This window comes from Glycine max, chromosome 17 (genome assembly GCF_000004515.6).
Source record: "Glycine max cultivar Williams 82 chromosome 17, Glycine_max_v4.0, whole genome shotgun sequence".
Taxonomy (NCBI): Eukaryota; Viridiplantae; Streptophyta; class Magnoliopsida; order Fabales; family Fabaceae; genus Glycine; species Glycine max.
Window position 1 is genome coordinate 31,208,477 of NC_038253.2, and position 8,358 is coordinate 31,216,834.

Here is an 8,358-nt window from a genome sequence, read left to right on the forward strand (position 1 = left end):
TCTCTTGCTCATCAGCAAGGGAGGCAGATATAATCACTGGAAAACTTTTGCTATCATCCAAGTAAGCATATTTTAAATTTGATGGCAGAGGCTTCAATTTTGGTGTGGCCGGCTGGATAGTGGTAGAAGGAGATGGTTTCTCAGCCTGTACCTCATAAAGAAAGTCAGAGGTATGTGTACTTTTTTAAACATGGTTAGTCCTATCTGACTCTATAAAATCAATCTCGAGGTAAAACACCACCACCACCAGACATGCAATCAATATCAATTTCAAATTCACTCTCAACATCAAATTCAGACATATGATCAAGTACAATTTCAGACTCAATGCATGAAGAGTGAGAGGCATGCATGTTAAAATAAAGATCAGTCATGTATTCATCAACAACATGGTCAATTATTTCAGCATGAAATACAGAAAGATCTTCAGATGGGTGTTTCATAGCATCCAGAATATTAAAATGAACAGTTATATCACCAAACTCCATGGATAGTGTGCCTGCATATACATCTATCTTAGTTCTAGTAGTTTTCATAAAGGGTCTGCCAAGAATGATAGGAACTGATCCTTGAGAAAATTCATCCTTCATATTCAAAATATAAAAATCAACAAGGAAAATCGGTTCACCAACTCTAACTAAGACATCTTCTATGAAACCAACAGGATAGGCAACACTTCTATTAGCTAAATGAATTACCACATCAGTTGACTGCAAGGGACCTAGAGATAGAGAATTAAAAATAGTCAGAGGCATAACACTAACAGAAGCTCCTAAATCTAGCATGGCATTGTCAAACTTACTATTCCCTATAATACAAGGTATGCTGAATGTACCTGGATCTTTACATTTTTCAGGAATTTGGGGGATAGATTTACCAATCAATGCGGAGACATTTCTGCCCATGCTAATTCGTTCACTTCCTTTAAGCTTCCGCTTATTAGTGCACAACTCCTTCAAGAATTTAGCATATCTTGGAATTTGCTTTATTGCATCCAGCAGAGGTATGTTTACTTCTACTTTTCTAAATGTTTCCAAGATCTCTTTCTCTGCCTCTTCCATTTTTTTGTTGGGAACTTCTCTTGGAGGGAATGGAAGAGGGATGTGCTGCTTCTGCAAATCAGAATTACCAGTGGAAGATTCACCTGTACAGAAATTGTTAGGTAAATTTTTGTCATCACCTTTTTCTGGAGTAGAGTGAAGTTGGGCAGGTTCATTTGCAGATGAGAAAGGTGTTGCGGGTTGAGGTCCTTGACACTGCTTTCCCGACCACAATGAAATGGCACTGACATTTTTGCGATTTTGGACAAATTGAGAAGATAGCTTGTCTGAATTCTGGGACTGTTGTTGATTTAATTGTGTAGCCAATTGTCCCATCTGATTAGTTAAGCTCTGAATGGAGGCTCTGGTCTCTTGTTGAAACTGCATGTTTTGCATAGTCATTTGCCTCACAAGTTCTTCGAGGGAAGGTTGTGAAGGAGCCTCAACTGTTTGCTATTTCTGGGGCTGTTGTTGTTGTTGGATTGGTGGAGGAATGTATGGTCTACTTGGGCCAGCAGCATTTTGGAAGGAAGGAGCAGGTTGTTGTTGTTGTTGTTGAGGGCTAGACCATATGAGATTAGGGTGATTCCTCCATCCAAGATTGTATCTATTGCTGGAGAAGTCATAATTGGTCTGTTGTGGTTTATTTTGCTGCTGAGGTTGAGGAGGTCTATTGTAAATGTTTGCAGCATAAGCTTCAGGCTACTCAATTGCTCCAGGTTGCTGCATAGAAGGGCAAAGGTTTGTATGGTGGTCAGCAGAGGAGCATAAACCACAGACTCTTGCGACAGGTACAGATTTCTGATTCAAGGCCAGTTGGGTTACCAAGTTAACCAATGTATCTAGTTTGCCTTCAAGCTTCTTAGTTTCAGATGATGCAGATAAGTTTGTAGCTACCTCATGCACTCCTCTAATGACTATAGCATCATTTATGGCGCTAAACTGCTGGGAGTTGGAAGCCATCTTCTCAATTAAATTTATGGCTTTAGCAGGAGTCATGTCTCCAAGGGCTTCACCACTGGCAGCATCTATCATTCTTCTCTCCATATTATTGAGTCCTTCATAAAAATATTGGAGAAGAAGCTGCTCCGAAATCTGATGGTGAGGGCAACTGGCACATAGTTTTTTAAATCTCAACCAGTATTCATATAGGCTCTATCCACTGAGTTGTCTAATACCTAAGATATCCTTCCTAATGGTCGTGGTCCTGGAAGCAGGAAAAAATTTCTCTAAGAATACTCTCTTAAGGTCATCCCAACTCGTGATGGACCTTGGAGCAAGGTAATACAGCCAGTCTTTTGCCACTCCCTCTAAAGAATGAGGAAAAGCCTTCAGAAATATGTGATCCTCTTGGACATCTGGGGGTTTCATGGTGGAGCAGACAATATGAAATTCTTTCAGATGTTTGTGCGGGTCTTCACCTGCAAGGCCATGAAACTTTGGAAGCAAATGGATCAGTCCAATTTTAAGAACATATGGGACATCCTTATCAGGGTATTGGATGCACAAGCTTTCGTAGGTGAAATCAGGTGCAGCCATTTCCCTTAGAGTCCTCTCAGGGGGTGGAGGTTGTGCCATGCTCTCGGAATGTTCAAAATCAGAATGCTCAAAATTATAATGCTCAAAATCAGGATGTTCAAAATCACCAATAACAGAATGCACAGATTCACCAGTAATGGAATGCTCAGGATGATCAAAAGGTATAAAATGATGCCTAACTAATCTATGAAATGTCCTATCTATCTCGGGATCAAAGGGTTGTAAGTCAGATGGATTGCCTCAAGTCATACACTACATTCAGCATGCACAACTAGTTGCCTTATCATGTAAATAAAGGTGTAGGTTTGAACTACAGCTACCCTCAAATGATATCCAAATGACTTGAAATTTTGTGAGCAACCTTATAAAATGATTATAAGATAGCACAAAAAATTTCAAACCAAAATTCAAAGTCTAACTATGGAAGCTAAAAATGGTAGGTTGCAAAAAAATAAGTGAATAAAACTTGAAAAATAAAAAACTTTTGACAGAATCACTTTTTTTGGACCCCAAATACATATATAATAATTGCGATTCTGATAACCAGAGCAAAAGTTATGCAAAAGTTATGGTCGTTTGAAGTTTTGACAAAAACAAAATTTGCTACTTTTTTGGAACTTTTAAATCTAACCAAACTAAAGGCTCTAGCTATTTTTCCCACAAAATATAGACTAAAAGAAGTTACCACAAAAAAATTCAGCCAAAAATAACAACTCTAGCTACTAAAACAAAAAATCCCAAATAATTCAGCAAGGGTGGTCGCTAAGGGATTTCTACTACTACTCTGTTTTGTCGCAAGCAAAAGTGGTCCATAAATCTGTCGCAAAACAATATTCACAGCAAAACACCCAAAACTGAAACAGGGGAAGCGCTTAATAGAAAAACTAAAACAGAAAACACACTAAACAAAATAACAGCACACTAAACAACACTAACACAAACACTAACACAACACTAACAATTAAACATAAAACACGAAAGAATTAAACACTAACACAACACTAGTTATTATGAACCTTTGGACACTGCTCCCCGGCAACGGCGCCAAATTTGATCGAGGTCGTACCCGAATCAAATAAACATGAAAATGCAGTAACTAGGAAGTGATCCTAGGTCGTTTCCCAACGAGCAATGATAAACCAAATGTTCATAATATACTTGCAGTAACAGTAACGATCGGGGGGAGGGTTGTTTGTTTTGTGATTTAAAGAACATAACAAGTAAATTGGAATACGAAACTAATAATATTAAAAACGGGTTGTTTCCTCTGATTCAGAAGTCATTCTCTTGTCCTGGGTTATGGAGAATTCGTCCCTAACAGTTAACCACTTAATCCAACCCTATTTCAATTTACTAGGCGAAAATCAACTTAGGGTTGTCAATACGTGATTAGGAAACACATACACCAGTTAACCCTTCGTCCATTAAGCATGAACGCAAGTTAGGCTCAGAGGCAATTAATCAAACACGAAGCATGCACAGATTAATATTAACGAATGTGGGTTAACTGGTGAAGGGAAAAATTGCCAGGAAGCCACATTATAAACAAAACCTCGAAGAGAGTTGAGCTTCGTCCTCAAAAGGAAACAACACCAGAATATTTAGCCTTCCATAGATTCAAATAAAACAGAAAATGTAAATGAAACTAAAAGCAGAAATGTAAATGAAGCAGAAACGTAAATGAAACAGAAACGTAAATGAAAGCAGAAGAAGAAACAAGAACGAAATTGTAATTAGAAGCAGAAAATGGAAAATTGCATTACGTGAACAATAGCATTAGAAAAGAAAAACGTAAAACCCTAAAAAATGCTCTGAATACTTAATAGCCTAACAGAATTGCCTTGCACGAATCCCAAGGCTGCTATTTAAAAAGAGTCACTCAAAGTAACTGGGTCCTATTACATTGTCCTGGCCCAAAACGAAATAAACACTGAACCACATAAAATAAAATTGCAATCTCCTAATTAGAAATTAACTAAAGTAAGCGCTGCTTAATTTGCCCTCTTCAAGTCCACAACCAAAATCCGGATTAAGCCCAATGTTTCATTAATTCCTGAAATTAGATTAAAAACATCAAATTAATAAAATTGCCTACTTAATTTGACAATTAAGACTAATCAGTAATTAAAATGGTGCATAAAGGGTTTAAGAAATAGAAGAAAATGATGGCACATCACAGTGCCTCTCCTTTCCCTCATTTTCGTTTTTCCCTTTCTCCTCTCAAAACCCTTTCTTTTTCCCGCAACCCACAAAACCTGTCTCGGAAAAATAACGATCTCAAGCTCATTAACCATTTGATCGTCGTGAAATTTAAGCACCAAGTTTGCAACCCAATTCCTAGCATTCTCACCGTTGGGAATTGCAAAAACATGTCAGAGATAAGAGGAATACCCTTCGCACCGTAGTTTTCTCTTTTCCCACAGAAACCCAGAATGGTTTCAGTAAAACTACAATACCGGTTTCGTTAACCGTTGGATTTTCATGAAATTTTGATATGTGGTTCGCGATTCAGCTCCGCACACCTTCTACGTTTGGATTTGCGAGATAATATTCAAGGAGAAAGAAAAACGAATTGCACGAAGACAGTACATATGGAGGCTTCAATCCATTCTCCGTCTCGTTGACATTTGGGAACTCTATCAAAGCAGTCGGAGGAAAAACTTGAGGAATCTCAGGGAACCGCTAAAGATGCCGCTATTGTTGTCGGAAGACACGTGAGTCCGCTTAGAGGTAAGGGATGAGTTATTCACAATTGGGGGTTAACGAGAACATGTGTAGGGAAGGATTAAATTGGGATTTTATTTTGGGATATTTATTAAATTGCAATTTTTCCTTTATGATTATAAATAAAATATTGATGTTCTGATGAGAATTTCTTGATAAATTGTGCTCTTGATATTTGTATATTTTGACCTATGATTTTGATATAATTGTGTAATATTATTTGAGGGGTTTTAGTCCATAGGTTGTGATAGTCTTTTGTATAAATTGTTATATTGAGGATATGAAATGATGATTCAAATTGTGAGTATGTGGTGAATTGAACATGTGATGAATGATGGAATACATGTATATTGAGATGTGTATTATGTTGTGAGCTATGAATTATGCAATCATACAATTGTAAGACCCTTTAAGGGCGACGAGTTTTGCGCGACGAGTTAAAATGAGTTTGAAAATAATTGAGTAGTTGTGTGTATTGCATAGTTCATAGGTAAAGTGTGTATAATTCATAAGGTGTGATAACATGTTATTTTGAGATTATAACATTGTGATTGAAATCGAGTGTATGTGATAAATTGAATATGCACTTGATTGAGATGTTGTGTGCATTGAGTAGTAAACTGTGGATTGTACAATCACACGACTATAAGACCCTTTAAGGGCGACGAGTTAATGCTAAGTTACTTTAAGGACGACGAGTTAATGTTAAGACCCTTTAAGGGCGACGAGTTAACGCTAAGACCCTTAAAGGGCGATGAGTTAAAAATATTTGAGAACGATTGAGGAGTCGTGTGTTTTGTACAATTCATAGATAGAGTCTGTGTGCTAAAATATTTTCTGGGTTGGACCTGAATTAGGAGGGAGAGGCCCTGACGAACTCTTCGGAGTGTAGGCCTTGGGGGTCACCCGGTTTGAGTGCTCCTTTAAGCCTATGTTGATCCCATATGGTTGGAGCATTCTTGCAAAACACTATGACCCTAGCTGGTCTCCCTATGATATTACCTAGTGAGAGTGACTTGACTTGCTAGTGTGTGGTTTGTTTTGTCATGTACTCCTAGGCGTCCGACGAGGTTTTTCATTGACATGGTACCACATTGCATATAGGATTGAGTCTTAGTGTATCTGTTGCATAACGCTTGTGTATTGTTCTGTATTGATTGATTTGATGATATTGTGTTTTGACTATTGAGTATGCAAATGTTGTGAAAACGAATGAGACATGTAGTGAAATAACATGAGTTATGCTCAAGTAAATTGTATTTTGTTATATAATATTTATACCTATATGTTGTCTTATTTTTCTCTATTAGTTAGGAATGTGATAACTCACTCCCTGTGTGTTGTTTGTGTTTGGATCCTGTGATGATGTTAAACTTTGTGTTCGGGGGAGCAGATGGCTAGGTGAAGTGCTATAAGGAACCTTGTGCTAAAGGACGTTGGGACACAATGCTCTGATAGGATGTGACAGTGGAGCATAAGTTTTTATATTAATTGCATGATGTTAGTCTATTTTATTTTATCTCACTGATTTAACAAAATATTTTTGTAAATTTTGGCAACCTTGTTTTGAGCCAAAATGATTTATTAATTATTTGAACAAGTTTTATTATAGGTTAGAAAAGTGAATGTGAACCTTTTACCCATTTGAATTTGGTTACCGATATTTTTATATATTTTATTTATTTATATATATGTTTGGATAAAGGGTGTCACAATTATGTTGTACGTTTTGAAAAAAATGTTGAACTCCGATTGGATAATTAAACACTATTGAACTTCATGTTGGGTGAACTGAAATATAATATTCGTGAACTTCTTATCTCACAGCCCGGTCTACAAGTTAAAAAAGGCTCTTCCTATTTCGGTTTACTGACAACAAGTGTGACCGATCTTTATTTACCTTCAACATTAAATCTGCTACTGTGTACATTCTAGTGTATGTTGATGATATCATCATCAGTGGTAGTTCACCTTCTTCGGTGTAACAGAAGGTTGACAAGCTCAATGACACTTTTTCTCTCAAGCAACTTGGTGCACTTATTTCTTAGGAATTGAAGTTCACTCATTGCCTAATGGGTATCTCTTGAAGACTCAAAGTACATCAGAGATTTACTAGTCAAGACCAACATGATTGATTCAAAACCTATTTCCTCTCCTATGGCATTCAGCTGTAAGTTATCCAAACAAGATTTTGATTCACTACAGGGTGGTTCATTTTACAGTTCCATTGTTGGAGTCTTACAATATGTGATTGTAACTCATCTTGAGCTATGCTACTCAGTTAAAAAAGTTTGTCACTTTATGTCCTCTCCTCTTAAGAGTTACTGGGTTGTTGTAAAGCAAATTCTAAGGTATCTTAGAGACCATCTTCATCATGGATTGGTTCTTCATCCTGCTCTTCTTTATCCAGCTTTCTCCATTTATGCATTATGTGATGCTGACTAGGCTGCTGACCCTGATGACAAAAGATCTACTTTTGGTGCAGCCATTTATCTTGGCCCAAATTTGGTTTCTTAGTGGTCTAGAAAACTGATATTTTTTTTGTTAATAACAACATATATAAAATGTTAAAGAATGAAAGAGGATGTAGAGGAAATTGAGACTGCAAAGGCTTATTTTTATTCAGATATGAAGCAATGTATTTATAACCATAATAACCAAAAAATAACTGCTAACAGAAAAATAAAGTCACTAACAGGTCATGCTAAAACAATAGGACTAAAACAACTTTATCCTAAAGAATAGGACTTAGATAGCTTTATCCTAACAATCAACATGACTTCTATTTTTCCTAAAAAATAGCATAAAAATTTGCTCTACTATAGTTTGTTAGACATCACGTCTTCAACAAAAACAGATTGTGGTCTCTAGATCAAGCATTGAGGTTGAGTACTTAAGCCTTGCAACAACTACAACTGACATTTTATGAATTAAGACTCTTCTTAGTGAACTTGTAGTCCTTCACCTCACTCTTATGGTGCTTTGTGACAATTCAAGTGTTGTGTAGATGGCTCATAATTCGGTTCTTCATGTTAAGGTTAAGCATATGGAATTG